Here is a 17,027-nt window from a genome sequence, read left to right as displayed (position 1 = left end):
AAACAGCACCCCGAAATATACATGCAGACACAAAAATTTGTTAAGAAAAATGCACAACACACACACACATACACAGAGATACATAGACTCACATCCATATAGACTTACATACATAATACAGATAAATACAATATGCATACATGTATATATGTCAGACACACACATTAAAATACAGACAGAATCAGACAGTCATACTAACCCAAACAGACACACAGAAACAGAAATATGGAAAAATACAGAGGCTCACAACAAATCCACATAAACAAATATACATGGGGAGTCATACACATATTGAAACACCCAGATTGAGAAACATTGACATATACAAATTTATACTCACAAAAAAAGATTGACACACACACACAGAAAAACAGATATTCATATGTGCAAGCAGATACACAAAACACGCAGCAGTGACATGCAGCTGAACTGAAAAACACACAGGAAAATATACATAAATCAAACACACATACACAAAGACATTGACACAAGATAAATTTTTGCTCAATTCCTCAGATAGATATTCAGATAGACAGATATATACGATATATGCAGCAATGCAGATGTACACACAGATACACAGAAAAAAAGAATCATTCTCCCATACACAGTGAGAACAATTCATTCACAAACATGATTCATGTATGTCCAGAAATAAATAACAGCACCACTGTTACACAGTAATTCATGTGTAATTACTCACAGTGTGCTAAACAAGATCCCTGAGCCTACGCTAGGGCAGAATCAGTTGAGAACACTTGTGAAAACCATCTCATACACTTATTATCACATGTTTGAAAATAGATGAACAAGGACTCATCTTCTTATCATGGAGAGGATTAATTAGGAAGGACTGTTATATTTCCAGTAAGAGAAAAAGTGAAATAATATTCAGTGTTCTGTAATTATGTTACTGATATTCCTTGATAAATTCTATACTCCACTCCATTGCTTTGACATTAATATTTATATCAGACTCTAGACTTAATTCCTTACCAGTAAATAATTTCAAAATATTCCTATTTTGATTAAATATTTGCTAATCCAGTAAATTGGAGCATCTGACAGACTCTTAAAGGCTATATTGATGACACATAATTTCATCCAATAGAAAAAACACTACCTTCAAGCAGTTACCATGGTGTTCATTCCCATTATACACATGTTGAAGAAGAATCTCATGGGAAGCATGGACTGCAGTATACACAGCATTATATATGTCATAACTGTCATCACTATGACATCATGTCAATAGTCTGTCCCATTAGAAATTGTAATGAGGCATTGGATGAACAATTCTTCAGTGTCTTACACTTGGAAGCTGAGACTTCACAGTTAAAGTTCATTCATCCAAGCCTTGTAAGGTATTTATCTGTGTGTTTCAGAGGGTTCAATGTCTAGACAAAGGTTTTAAAACCAGAAATCTCAGGATGGTGGTGTGTAAAAGATAGTGTCCCATGGGATGAGCCAACTGTGCAGTCTCTCTTCCTTGTAGTGACATCCCACTGTGATGTGGTTAAAAATATTCTGTGTATACCTAGAGATTCCCACATTCTAAAGCTCACAGCTAGAGTACTGTCTATGTCACCATAAATGATAACTACATTTGCAGATGATGTTATGAGTTGGTTATAATACACTTCAGGCCTTGACATGTATAAATGGACGTTGGCTGGGACCATGCTTACAAAGGCAAAGCAGACTATATTTTTCTCCATCTCAGTTCTCAAATGTGAAAGAAATTGGGTACCCTGGTCATTGTCAGAGATGGCCAGTCCTATCCAGTTCCAGTTGAAGTGAAGCATCAAAGAGATCATTGCCAGGGGTAGAGCTGTGTCCTTGGGGGCCATCTGATATAGATAGAGAAATTTTTCATGATCACTCAGGATAGGATGGAAAGGTCCATAGGTAAGCTGAAAGATCTAGGACACAGGGAGCATTATGAGGTAGCATGCACTTCTAAGAACTTGTAAACACACTTTCAGCAAAGAGTTCTATAAAATTTCTTACCTATGATTTTTCCCTCATCTCAACTTCAAAAAGGAAATGAAGCCACATCAAGTCTCTGAATAGTACTCTTGAACCACAATGTTTAGCATAATTCCACACACTCTTCTTAGCATCTTGGTATTGTTCCAACAGAGTCACAGTTTCTTGCAAAACCACACCACAAAAGCTCACCTGTTGCCAGGAAATGATGGTGGTCAGGTGCTGGTGGCTCACGCCTTTAATCCCAGCACTCGTGAGGAAGGGACAGGCAGATCTCTGTGAGTTCGAGTTCAACCTGGACTACCAAGTGAGTTCCAGGAAAGGCACAAAGCTACATAGGGAAACCCTGTCTCGAATAAAAAAAAAAAAAAAACCCTCACCTTTTGAGATCTGTAGGGGTCCAGCAATGTCCCAACCAGAGCAGATGTTTCCCAATGTGGTCCTGTCAGCACCACTATACAAGTGAGCTCTTCATTACACTCATAATTAGGGTAAATATCTTGATTTTCTTCAGTTAAAAGCATGAGACTGTATAATTTTGACACAGTCTTACAACCACCTTCAGCCAATTGAAATACTAATGACATATTAGGCAAAAGTTCAGGGTTCCTATTGACTTCATCCATGGAAAAAGTTAAGGCTAATGGAAACTGGATGTTTTCATTTGGTGTTCTGTAAGAGGGTAGGATGGTTATTATGGACAGAGACCTAAAAATAATCCTTTGTAGTCAATAGAAGGACTATCCAGAACTGGATGGTATTCAAAACCAGACCCAAATACTGAATGAAATGTCTTGTGCTGTGAAGTTTGAATGACATAGTAAGTTGGATGTGGCAATATTTTATTGTGTTGAAATGTAGTATTATTTTATTTGTATGTTAATAAATAAAGTTTGGCTGCAGATCAGAGGAAATAGCAAACCATTTTAAGTAAAGACAAAAGTCAGGCAGTGGTAGCACATGCTTTAATCTGATCGCTTGGCAGGCAGGGTCTCTCTGTGTTAAAGGCCATACTAGGGAACAGAACTAGGCATTGTGACACATGCCTTTTTCCCATTACCAGTCACAGAGTCCTGGAAGTCTGAACAGACAGGCAGTGACAAGGAAGTGAGGCAGCTAAGCTAAGAGCCAATGAGGGGACAGAACAGCAAGGTAATAAAGGTGCTGGAAAACAGGAAGTTGCACACACTTTGGAAGATTTTGCATGGTGAGGTAAGGTTAGCTGGACACAGCCAGAGCTGCAAGAGGACAGAGCTGCAAATGGCTGGACTGCTTTTGATGTTACTGTGTCCGTGGATCAGACCTGGTGTGGCTCTGGCCAGAGAAAGAGGCTAGAATTTTTTTTCCTCTGGAGTGTGATTGCCCACAACCTCTCTCTTTTAATTCCAATTTTGGACTATGAGACAAGTAAGTAGCTTTTTTTAAATTCCCTTGGACATCTACTGTTCTAAGCAGACTTTGTAAGACATTAAGATATTTTAAAGGGAGAAACAAGTTAAAAGAAAATTTTTTCCATATTAAAATCCCACACTAGTGACTTAACAGCACACCTGAAAGCTCTAGAAGAAGAAGAAGCAAAGTCTCCCAGGAAGAATAGACGCCAGGAAATTATCAAAGTGAGAGGTGAAATTAATAAAATAGAAACTAAGAGAATAATACAAAAAATTAATGAAACAAAGAGTTGGTTCTTTGAGAAAATCAACAAGATAGACAAGCCCTTATCCAAACTAAAAAAAAAGACACAGAGAGAGAATCCAAATAAACAAACTCAGAAATGAAAAGGGGATATAACAACAGACGTTGAGGAAATCCAGAGAATTATCAGGTCATATTTCAAAAACCTCTGCTTCACGAAAATGGACAATGTAAAAGAAATGGACAATTTTCTGGATAGGTACCACATACCTAAGTTAAATCAAGACCAGATGAACTATTTAAATAGTCCAATAACACCTAAGGAAATAGAAACAGTCATTAAAAGTCTCCCAACCAAAAAAAGCCCAGGACCAGATGGTTTCAGCGCAGAATTCTGCCAGATCTTTAAAGAAGAGTTAATACCAATACTCTCTAAATTGTTCCACATAGCAGAAACAGAAGGGACATTACCAAACTCCTTCTATGAAGCTACAATAACCCTGATTCCCAAACCAAACAAGGATACAACAAAGAAAACTACATACCGATCTCCCTCATGAACATTGATGCAAAAATACTCAATAAAATACTGGCAAACAGACTCCAAGAACACATCAGAACTACATTCCAACATGATCAAGTAGGCTTCATCCCAGGGATGCAAGTGTGGTTCAACATACGAAAGTCCGTCAATGTAATACACCATATAAACAAACTCAAAGAAAAAAAAAACACAAGATCATCTCACTAGATGCAGAAAAGGCATTTGACAAAATCCAACACCCCTTCATGATAAAAGTCTTAGAGCGATCAGGAATACAGGGAACATACCTAAACATAATAAAGGCAATTTACAGCAAGCCAACAGCCAACATCAAATTAAATGGAGAGAAACTCAAAGCAATTCCACTAAAATCAGGAACGAGGCCAGGCTGTCCACTCTCCCCATACTTATTCAATATAGTACGTGAAGTTCTAGCCAGAGCAATAAGACAACATAAGGAGATTAAGTGGATACAAATTGGAAAGAAAGAAGTCAAGCTTTCCCTATTTGCAGATAAAATGATAGCATACTTGAGTGACTCCAAAGATTCCACACAGGAACTGATAAAGCTTATAAACACCTTCAGCTACATAGCAGGATACAAGATCAACTCAAAAAAATCAGTAGCCCTCCTATATACAATGGACAAAGAATGTGAGAAGGAAATCAGAGATGCATCACCCTTTACAATAGCCACAAATGACATAAAATACCTTGGGGTAACACTAACCAAGCAAGTGAAGGACCTATATGACAAGAACTTTAAGTCCCTGAAAAAAGAAATTGAAGAGGATGTCAGAAAATGGAAAGATCTCCCATGCTCATGGATAGGCAGGGTTAACATAGTAAAAATGGCAATTTTACCAAAAGCAATCTACAGATTCAATGCAATTCCCATCAAAATACCAACACAATTCTTCACAGACCTGGAAAGAATAATACTCAACTTCATGTGGAAAAACAAACAACCCAGGATAGCCAAAAGAATCCTGTACAATAAAACAACCTCTGGAGGCATCACAATCCCTGACTTCAAGCTCTACTATAGAGCTACAGTCATAAAAACAGCTAGGTATTGGCATAAAAACCGGCATGTGTACCAATGGAATCTAATTGAAGATCCTGACATTAACCCACTCACCTATGAACATATAATTTTTGACAAAGAAGCCAAAAGTGTACAATGGAAAAAGAAAGCATCTTCAACAAATGGTGCTGGCATAACTGGATACCAACATGTAGAAGGCTGCAAATAGTTCCATATCTGTCACCGTGCACAAAACTTAAGTCCAAGTGGATCAAGGACCTCAACATAAATCCAGCTACTCTGAACCTGCTAGAAGAGAAAGTAGGAAGTAGTCTTGAATGCATTGGCATAGGAGATCACTTCCTAAATATAACACCAGTAGCACAGGCACTGAGAGAAACAATCAATCACTGGGACCTCTTGAAACTGAGAAGCTTTTGTAGAGCAAAGGATACAGTCAACAAGGCAAAGCAACAGCCTACAGATTGGGAAAAGATCTTCACCAACCCCACATCTGACAGAGGACTGATATCCAGAATATATAAGGAACTCAAGAAATTAGACATCAAAACGACCAACAATCCAATTAAGAAATGGGCTATAGAACTAAACAGGGAATTCTCAACAGAGGAAACTCAAATGGCTGAAAGCCATTTAAGGAATTGCTCAACATCCCTAATCATCAGGGAAATGCAAATCAAAACAACACTGAGATACCACCTTTCACCTGTCAGAATGGCTAAGATCAAAAACACTAAGGACACTTTATGCTGGAGAGGATGTGGAACTCGGGGAACTCTCCTCCACTTCTGGTGGGAATGCAAGCTTGTACAACCACTTTGGAAATCAATATGGTGCTTTCTTAGAAAATTGGGAATCAATCTCCCCCAAGATCCAGCTATAGCACTGCTGGCATATACCCAAGAAATGCTCAATCATACCACAAGAGCACTTGCTCAGCTATGTTTATATCAGCATTGTTTGTAATAGCCAAAACCTGGAAACAACCTAGATGCCCTTCAACTGAAGAATGGATAAATCAATTGTGGCACATATACACAATGGAATACTACTCAGCAGAGAAAAACAATGACATCATGAGGTTTTTAGGCAAATGGATGGATCTAGAAAAAATCATCCTGAGTGAGGTAACCCAGACTCAGAAAGACAAATATGGTATGTACGCACTCACAGGAGGATACTAGATGTGGAACAATGATGACTGGACTGCTACTCACATCACCAGTTAGGCTATCTGTAAAACAGGACCCTAAGAAAGACACGTGGATCACCCAATGACGGAGAATTGAATGAGATCTACATGAACAGCCTGGACATGAGTGGGATCAATTAATGGCGAGGGTCGAGGGAAAGAGAGCTGGAGATCCCAGCTGGATCAAGAACAGAGAGGGAGAACAAGGAATAGGAGAACATGGTAAATGAAAAACACATGAGAAAAGGAAGAAACAAAGTGCTAAAGAGGCCCACAGAAATCCACAAAGATACCCCCACAAAAAGACTGCTGGCAATGGCCGAGAGACAGACTGGGACTGACCTGCTCTGGTGATGGGATGGCCAAACACCCTAATAGTTGTGCAAGAAACCCTATCCAAGGACTGAGGAATTTGGATGCAGACATCTACAGCTAGGCCCCCAGGTGGAGTGCTGGGAGTCTGATTAGCGAGAAAGACGAGGTTTTATATGAGCAAGAATTGTTGAAACCAACGTTGGATAAAGCACAGGGACAAATAGCCAAAGGAATGGAAACACATGAACTATGAACCAAAGGCTGAGGGGCCCCCAACTGGATCAGGCCCTCTGTAGAGGTGAGACAGTTGATTGGCTTGATCTATTTGGGAGGCATCTAGGCAGTAGTACCAGGTCCTGGGCTCGCTGCATGAGATAGCTGTTTGAAACCTGGGACTTATACACGGACGCTTGACTCAATCTGGGAGGAAGGGACTGGACTTGCCTGGACTGAGTCTATCAGGTCGATCTCAGTCCTTGGGGGTGGCATTGATCTGGAGGTGGTGGGAATGGGGGGTGGCCTTGGTGGAAGGGGAGGGGGCAGGAAGTGGGAGAACAAGGAAATCTGTGGCTGTTATGTAGAACTGAATAGTATTGTAAAATAAAAGAAAAAAGAAAAAAATGGGAAACATTTTTACAATGGAACAAAATTGGTCTTTTTTAATAACACATTAGGTAGTCTGAAAAAGGAACAATTAAATGAGAGGATAATTATTGTTGATGGTATGCATATAACATCAATTATGAATGTTATTTGTTTAGTCATCCTTATTATTTTATTAAAAATGTTGTTTAATTTAAGTGCCAAGATAAAAGCTTTAGTAAAATCTGTAAAATGATTTATAGAGAAATTCAGACCCTGAGAAAAGAATTTAAAGGTGAAATTATTTCAGGATTGACTTATATGGTTACAGAGAGACAGCATGTTTGCAAACAATCAAACTTAATCTATATGGTAACCTTACAGGAATTACCTGCTCAAAGGCATGTACAAGCTAACTGGACTCCAGTGGAAATGAGAGATTAAAGGAAGCTATAGTATCATATAGCATGCATTCTCCACTTGTAAAGCAAAAGTTAAACTCATGGCAAACTTGTAATAGGATTACTCCTCAGCACTGGAAAGAATTGTTAATAGCTGTCCTAGAGTCTGGAACATAATTACAATAGAAAACAGGGTTAAAGGAGGAGGCTATGACAATAAAAAGCCAATGTAGAACAAGAGGTGTGGAAATTTACCAGGATCAACTGCTTGGATAAGGTGAATGTGCTAATATACAAAGATAATGTTTATATGATAACCAAACCTTAATTCTATGTCTCATGGCAGCAATGAATTCATAGAACAGAATTGAAGAAGCAGGAAAAATATTGAATCATTCACAAAAGGTCTATAGGTTCCCAGAGAATCCTTCACAGATTTCTTACAAAGGCTGTCCTCAGTATTATATAGAATAATACCAAATTCAGAAGCTGGACAGATAATAATTGAATGATTGGCTTTTGAGAATGCAAATGCAGCATGCAAAAGAATAATCAGGCCATTGAAAGCAAGATCAGCACCCTTGGAGGATTGGATCAGGGAAAAAAATTAATGTTGAGTCTCATGACCATGATGATATGTGGATACAAGTGATTTCAAAACCTTTGAGGGAAGAAAAGTAGGAGTTTTGGTTGTTGTAAACAAAATTATTAGAAGGGGGCATATAAAAAGGGTATTCCTAGAAAGAATGTTTATTCAAAGAACAATGGCCATCCTCCCCTGGACTTCCCTTCTGGACCAGAGGTGAGTATCCCGGCTCAGCCTGGACCCCATCCCTGGGTACCAGCCACTTCGGGGAAGACCTGCCCAACAAGGAAGTTTGGTGAGAAAGATCTGTGTGATTCACTGCAGAAGTTGATGCAGCTGGCTAAAGCAGGTGATTGTCTACAGAACTGGGTATATGATATGGCATTTCTTTATGAGGAACTGAAGGAGAGGCAAATATTTGCAGTTAAGTTTTATGCTTCCCTGTATGGAGTGGACTATAAGTATCCATGGTATGTCTCCTTGTATTTGGGGCTCTGATAAAGCAATGAGTGAGAGGAGTAAAGTTAGGAAGGGGAGATTCCTGTGTTCCATTGGCAACAGGGTCAGAGGTAGAGAATTGAGTGCCCAACATGTAGTCTGCTGCTGAGATGGGGAAGGGAATGAGAGATTGGATTTGTTGGAATGGAGGGGAAAGTAATGATCTGCAGTTAGTCTAATAATGTGCAATATTTAATGGAACACGTGATGAAAACCATACTTGATGTGTGTTTATAACAGAGGTTGCAAGAAAGTCCTATGATGCAACTTGTATAGCACGGTGAGAATCATCTGAGTACTTTTATTTAAATATTTACTTACTTTTTGCTAATTGACTGTTCAGAAAAGTTTTACTGTTTTCACATGTGCTTTGAATATTGTGGTTTCTTGGGCAGATGAACAAATGTCTGTTAACCACAGATAAAGCACCAGTGACAGAGCAAGTCAATTATTCAACCCAAACATACACTTGTCAATGAAGACTCTACCCTTTCTCATGCCTGCCAACAAATCTCTTTATAGGCCATTTGCATGGTGAACTCCCCAGGCCTCTCATTCTCTTAGTATCAGCCTAGTCTATCACCTGTTTTCATAACTGTTTCTACATTATCCCAGACCCCAAAGGGTCAGAGTATTCGATCTCTATCAGAGACATCAATGGCCACTAGATTTCCAGGTAGGCCACCCATCCTTGAACATCCCCCACTGTCGTTGTTCCCCCCAAAACCCATCCATAACCCTCCAGACCACAATGCAACAGACCCAAAATACTAAGTGAGTCTCTGATCAACTGGAGAACATGTAGGACTATAATATGTCCACATTGGAGGCCCAACTCTATACTATCTCACATTATGGTGCTCAACTCTATCTATAATCACAAATCACTGTGCATCAGAGTTCTCCAGCCCCAACCTGGAAAGAGTCCCCCTGATGGACCAGAGGCAAATTCAGACACCAGAACTTTTTCCTCCAGTTCAAGTGGAGGTGTTTTAAAGAACCTCAGGTCAACTGGATGGAAAAAGGAGAAAACAAAAACAAAGGAACAAAACATTCAAATAAGATGAACATAAAAATAAGCACTTGGCTTATATTCATCACAAACTTAGAATCCTAGACACAAGTGTAAGTATATAGTCAACAACGACTGAGGCAATATGTCACTAGCAATGCCAGCTATCTTACTACAGTAAGTACTGACAATTCCAACACAGTTAAGTAGAATAAAAAAGACCTTAAAACCAACTTCTTGGAGATGGTTGAGGACCTTAAGTGAGAAATGAAAAAAAAAACCCTGAAAGAAATAGAGGAAAAGACAAATAAAACAGTGTAGAAAATGAGTAAATTCTTTAAAGAAGGTGGGAAATCAGTTGAAAGAAACGAATATAACTTTAAGACCTGAAAGGATGGAACTTGAAAATGTCATCCTCAGTGAGGCAACCGAGACTCAGAAGAATAAACATGACTTGTCCTCACTCATTCGGGGATACTAGATATAAAGCAATGAATAACCAGAATACAACCCACAGCTCAGAGAAGTTAGCTAACAAGGACAACCCTAAGAGAGATGCATGAATTGCCCTGGGAAAAAGAAATAGATGAGATCTCCATGAATAAACTGAATGGGGGAATAGCAGGCATGGGATCAGGGATGAGAACATGAGGGAACAGAAGGTTTCAGCTGGAGCATGAACAGAGTGGGAGTGCAATGAAAGAGATACCAAGCTAGAGGGAGATATCATGGGGACAGAGAGAAACTGGGTGCTAGGGAAGTTCCCAGGATTTCACAAAAATGACCCCAGCTTAGACTACTAGCAATACTGGAAATGGTACCTGAACATGACCTACCCTAGTAATCAGATTGGTGAATACCATAACTGTCATCAGAGAGCCTTCATCCAGTAACTAATGGAAGCAGATGCAGAGAACCACAGCCAAGCACCAGGCCAATCTCTAAGAGTCCAATCAAAGAAAGAGAAGAGGGATTCTATGAGCAAGGAGCATCATGATCATGATGGGGAAATCTACAGAGACAAACAAATCAAGATAAATTTTAGACCAATACCTGTAGATATTCCATGGGAATCAACTAGGCCCTCTCCATAATAGAGGCAGTTGTTTACCTTGATCTGTTTAAGGGGCCCCTTCTCAGTAGGATCAGGGTCCATCCATGATGCATGAACCAGCTTTATGGAGCCCACTACCTACAGTTGGATACCATGCAAATCCTTCATGTGGGAGTGGGGTGTTGGACTTGCCTCAAATGAATGCACCAAGCTCTGCTGACTTCCCATAGGAGGCCTTACCTTGTCAGAGGAGGGAATGCAGAATGGGTTAGGAGGGAATGCTGAGGGGCGGGAGGAGGGAAAAAAGGGGAGTCTGTGGTTGGTATGTAAAATGAATAAATTTCTTAATAAAAGAGACTTGAAAATGAATTAGAAACAATAAAGAAAACACAAACTGAGGGAATTCTGGAAAAGGAAAATCTAGGTAAGTAAACAGGAACTGCACACATCAGCATCACCAACAAAATACAAGAGATGGAACAGACAATCTGAGGCATTGAGATATGAGAGAAAAAATAGATTCAATTATCAAATGTTAGATCCTAAAAATCCTTGACTCAAAACATCCAGGAATACGTGAACACTATGAAAAGGCCAATAATAAGAATAATAGGACTAGAAAAAGGAGAAGCCTATCAAGGTACAAAAAAAATTTTAAAAACTCCAAATAGATTGGAACAGAAAAAGGATGCCCTTGCAAAATAATCTAAAGATTAAATATACCTAACAAAGAAAGAATATTGAATACTGCGATGAAAAAGTTGTAGTAACATTTAAAGGCCAACCTTATCTGAATTTCATCTGACTTTTCAATGGAAACTATAAATGCCAGAATGATATGATCAGGTGTACTGCAAATGCTAGGAGATCACAGATGACAACCCATACTACTATACCAGGTAAAACATTCAATCAATTCTCATGAAAGGAGAAAATAAGATACTCCATAATAAATCCAATTTAAACAATATCTACCCACATATACTGTTCTACAGAAGGTAATAGAAGAAAAACTGACACTAGGAAATTTGAATTCATCCATGGAAACACAGGATAAATAATTTCTTACCAGCAAAGCAAAGAAGCAAAACACACACAAGTGCCACCATCAACCTCAACATTAAAAAAAAGAAATTAACAATCATTGGTCATTGATATATCAGTGTTATCAACTTCAAAATAAAATGAGACAGACTAACAACAGTAATGATGTAGAAAGAGTATTCATCCTTCTTCTGGAAATAATAAATATAGCATAAAATCGAAATAGTCATGCCTCAGAGTTAATGGCTGGAAAAATATTTTAAGCAAAGTGAACTAAAAAACAAGATAGTGAAGCCATTCTAGCATCTAAAAAAATGCACTCCTAACCAAAATTAACAAAAGGATATGAGAAAGGGTACTACATATATATCATATGAGAAATCCACATAGATAACATTTCACTTCTTAACATCTATGCTCAAAATGGAAGGGCATTCACATTTATAAAAGAAACATAATTGAAGCTTAAATCACACATTGATTATCATACATTGATAGTTGGCAATTTCAATATCCCACTCTGTCCAAAGGACATGTCATCTAGACAAAAGTTAAGCAGAGAAATACTCAAGCTATTAGACGTTATAAATCAAAAGACCTAACAGATATCTACGGAACATTGCACTCAAACACAAAAAGTATTTCTTCTTTTCAGGACCTCATGGAACTTCCTCCAAAACTGACCACATGATTGGTCAAAAAACAAGTCTCAACTGTTGCACGAAAATTGAAATACCCCCCTGCATCCTGTCAGACCACTACAAATTAAACCCAAACATTGACAATAAGAGAAAAAAAAACAGAAAGCTTTCAAACTCATGGTAACTGAAGTCTTTCATGAATGTCTAAGGGATCCAAGGCACGAACATGGAAATGAATGACTTCTGAGAACCAAATAAATATGAATATAGAATACACCAAAATTTATGGGACAAAGTGTCAGTGTTGGTAAAAGAAAAGTTTGTTTATCTAGCTGTTTTACCAAAAAAAAAAGAAATTGGAGAGAACAAATACTAGCAATTTACAATTCACTTGAATGCTCTAGAACAAAAAGAAGTAAGCCCCATCCAAGAGGAATAGAACCTATTATAAACAAACTAAGGTGTAAAATCAATAAGATAGAAAAAAGAGAACAATAAAAAAAGATTTGATCTAACAAGAATTGGTTCTTTGAGAAGAGGAACAAACTCTTATCCAACATAATGTAAAGATAGACGGAATATCCAAATAACAAAATCAGAAATTAAAAGGGAGATATAATAATAGATATCAAGAAAATCTGAATAATCACTAGATCACATTTGAAAACTTGTAATTAAAAAATTGGAAAAGCTAAAAGAATTGCATGATTTTCTCAATAGATACATCTTACCAATTTAAATCAAGATCAAACAATTGAAATGCACCTGCAACCTCTAAGGAAATAGAATCAGTCTTTCACAGTTTCCAAAACAAATCAATCCCAGTGCTAGATGGCTTTAGGATAGACCAGATATTGTACCAGATATTACAGTATAACCTGTTTTCTTCAAATTATTCCACAAAATATAAACAGAAGAATGATTGCCTCTTCACTTTATGAAGCCACAGTCATCTGATACACAAACCACAAATAATTCTACAATAAAAGAAAATTACAATTTCCCCTTATGAACATAGATGTAAAATACACAAATAATTGCAAACTGAATCCAAGAACATATCAATAAGATCATCCATCATGACCAAATAGACACTATCCCAGATTTTGAGGGATGGTTCAACATATGAAAATCACTGAGTGTAATCCACTGTATAAACAAATTGAAAGAAAAACACCACATGATAATCTCATTAGATGCTGAAATAATGTTTGACAAAACCAACAACTTTGATGGTAAAAGTCTTGGGGAAAGTAGGAACACAGCGAACATATCTCAACATAATACAGGCAATGTACAACCATCCTATAACCAAAATCCAAGTCAGCAGAAAGAAACTCAAAGCAACCCCACTAAATACAGGAAGAAAACAAGGCTGTCTGTTCTCTTTATATCTACTCAATATAATATTTGAGATTAAGAGCAGTAACACTGTTGAATTAGATCATGAGGTTACAACTACACATGTACAAACACGCACACACATTGCTACACACAGAGATACTCACATTCATACAAAAATACATACATAATACAGCAACATACTCATTTACACACATTCCCATACATACTAAGACACACAGATAAACATGCTGTCACATCCAGACAGAGAGATGTATACACCAAAATAGACACACAAAAAGAGAAACAATCAAAATATACCCAGGCCCACACAAACATACATATTCTCAGAAAAATACACAGAGGGAGAGATACACAGATACAAACAACCAAACTGAGAGACATTGAAAGAGACAAATTCATGGCCACATGCAAAGACATACCAACAGACACACCCATATACACCAACACAGACATATGGATGTGAAACACTATACAGATACATGCAAAATACCCCCATAAGCATATGAAGACACATACACTGACAAGTACACACAGACAGATACACAAGTAGACACAAACCCACGTATATGTAAAGCAACACAGATATATACACAGACACACAGAAACACACAAACATACCTCCATATACAGTGAGATGCATCCATTCACATACATGAATATGCATGTATGCACCATACTGAATCACAGCACAGTTTCACTCTTAATTACTCCCCAGTGCCTAGAGTGGGGGCAGAATTAGCTAAGGACACTTGTGAAAACCATCTCCTATGGTGATTACAACATATTTGAGAATTAATAAATAAGGGCTCATCAGAGCCTCATAAGAGAATTAATGACTAAGTGCTGATATGTTTTCAGTATTAGGATGGACTGATGATATTTGGTTGCTTTGTAATATAATCACTGATTTTCATTGATAAATTGTTTATTCCACTTAATTGGCTTTGCCTAGGAGACTAAAACCAACATCTACATGTACTTCCTTAGAAACAAAAAATGTTCAAAAATCTTTCCATTTGGTGATTATTTCTTAATACACTAGATTTGCACATCTGAGAGACTCTTAAGCACTATGACAATGATGACACCAAATATCATCCAATAGAAGAAACACTAACTTCATGAAGCTAATATCAGGTTTTTTCCTATTGTGAATTGGCTGATTATCTTCTTGCTGATGAAGCATCTCATGCAGGGCAAGGAACACAGCATACACAGAATTGTATACATCATAACTTCCATCACTAATGGCCATGCCAATAGTCTGGAACATTGACCATTCCAATGAGGCATAGGATGAGCAGTTTTTCAGTGTCTTACACTTAGATGCCAACAGTTCACAGTTAAATTTTATTTCCCAGCCTTGCCAGGTATTCATCTGAGTATTTGAGATGGGTCAATGTCCAGATCAAAGAATTAAAACCAGAAATCGAAGGATGATTTTGTGCAAATGCTAGAGTCCCAAGGGATGAGTCAAGTGTGAATCTTCTCTTACTTGTAGTGACATCCAACTGTGAGGTGGTGACTCATATTCTCTGTATACCTAAGGAGTCTCACATACAAAAGCTCAAAGCTAGAATACTGTTTGTGTCACCATAAATAATTACTACATTCATGGCTGGTGTCATGATTTGGTATAATACACTTCAGCTTTTGACATGCTGCCAGGGATCATGCTCACAAAGATGAAGCAGACTGTATTTTTTCCATGTCTCTTCTCAAATGTGAAAGAGATTGGATAGCCTGATCATTGTCTAAGATAGACAGCCCAATCCAGTTCCGGTTGAAGTGAAGCATCAAATAGATTATGGCCAGGGGTAGAGATGTGTCTTTAGGGCCATCAGAAACAGATATGGAAATTGATCATGATCACACAGGATAGGATGGAAGGGTCCATAAGTAAGCTAAAGGAACTAGGACACAGGGAGTATCATGGTGAATCATGCATTCCTAAAAATTTATAAACACCGGTAAACACTGTTCTGCTAAATATTCTAGAAAATCTCCTTCCTTGGTACTTCTTCCCTCATCTTGGTTCACACAAGGAAATGTGGAAGTCCCATCAAGTCTCTGAATTGTACCCTTGCACTACAGAGTTTTACATAAGTGTGAGGCCAGTCTCCTCCTCACACACTTCTTAGATTCTGGGAATGGTAACAGTGGAGACAGAATTTCCTGAAAAATCACCCTCAAAAAAATCATCTGCTGGGATTTGTAGAAGTCTAGGAATATCCCAATGATGACAGATGCTGCCCAATAACTTCATAAAGTTCATGAGAGTTCATCTCCCATAAAAAGATGGACATTGCATTTTCCACAGAGAGGGCTCTCCACTCTATAATTGTTAGCTTGCTCAGAAGGTAAATTCAAGGGCACAGTCCTTGACCAAACAATAAACTTGATCTTGAATTCCTTTTGAAATTATAGCATATGACATGTGATGCATGAGCCAAGTTTCTGGTAATTTTGGGAAGAATAATAACTCCCATATCTTCTTACTTGTTTCATATCATCTGAACAATAAACATCAAACTCAAACATATTCTTTCATTCTGAACAATTCACGCACAGTTAAATACAATCTATTTTCCACTTAGAAATTGAATCACTGTGGTATCTTTATGAATAAATACAAATGTTTATCTATACATTTTTAAAATAAAAAATATCTTAGAATATACTTTATTACCACATGGAAAAATGTCATTTAAATTTTCAGTACCAGTCAACCCAGAATTGGAGAGTATAACTTATGAATCTCAAACACCAACTCCTGCACACTAAACAATAAGAGACATCAATGACTTGAGCTGTTACTGTTGTCTACTGGACTAAAGTGCTATGTTTGAAAACAACTATCAGTAATATACAAAATCAAAACGTATATTATATCCAAATTGGTAAAATATAAAGCTATAACTAGTAAAATTACAGAAAGAGAAACATAAGAGGTAAATATAAGTGTCAGAGAATAAATACATTAGACACAAAGAGAAGAAACGCATGCTTCTTAAATAATGTTAGAGATGTGCTTGTATGTAAATATTTTCAAGTGTAGCCAAGTATCATATGCCACAGCTGTCACTCAAGCAAGTGACAATGAAAGTAAGAAGTCATATGA

At 37.6% G+C, this 17,027-nt stretch overlaps 1 pseudogene; it reads right to left on the bottom strand.

The window, feature by feature from the left end:
• Positions 1-15,161, bottom strand: part of LOC114688834 — a 55,831-nt pseudogene extending 40,670 nt beyond the window's left edge.
• Between the last annotated feature and the right edge of the window lie 1,866 nt (positions 15,162-17,027).

This window comes from Peromyscus leucopus, chromosome 1 (genome assembly GCF_004664715.2).
Source record: "Peromyscus leucopus breed LL Stock chromosome 1, UCI_PerLeu_2.1, whole genome shotgun sequence".
Classification (NCBI taxonomy): domain Eukaryota; kingdom Metazoa; phylum Chordata; class Mammalia; order Rodentia; family Cricetidae; genus Peromyscus; species Peromyscus leucopus.
Note: the sequence above shows the minus strand (reverse complement) of the source record. Positions and strands in the feature narration are given on the sequence as shown.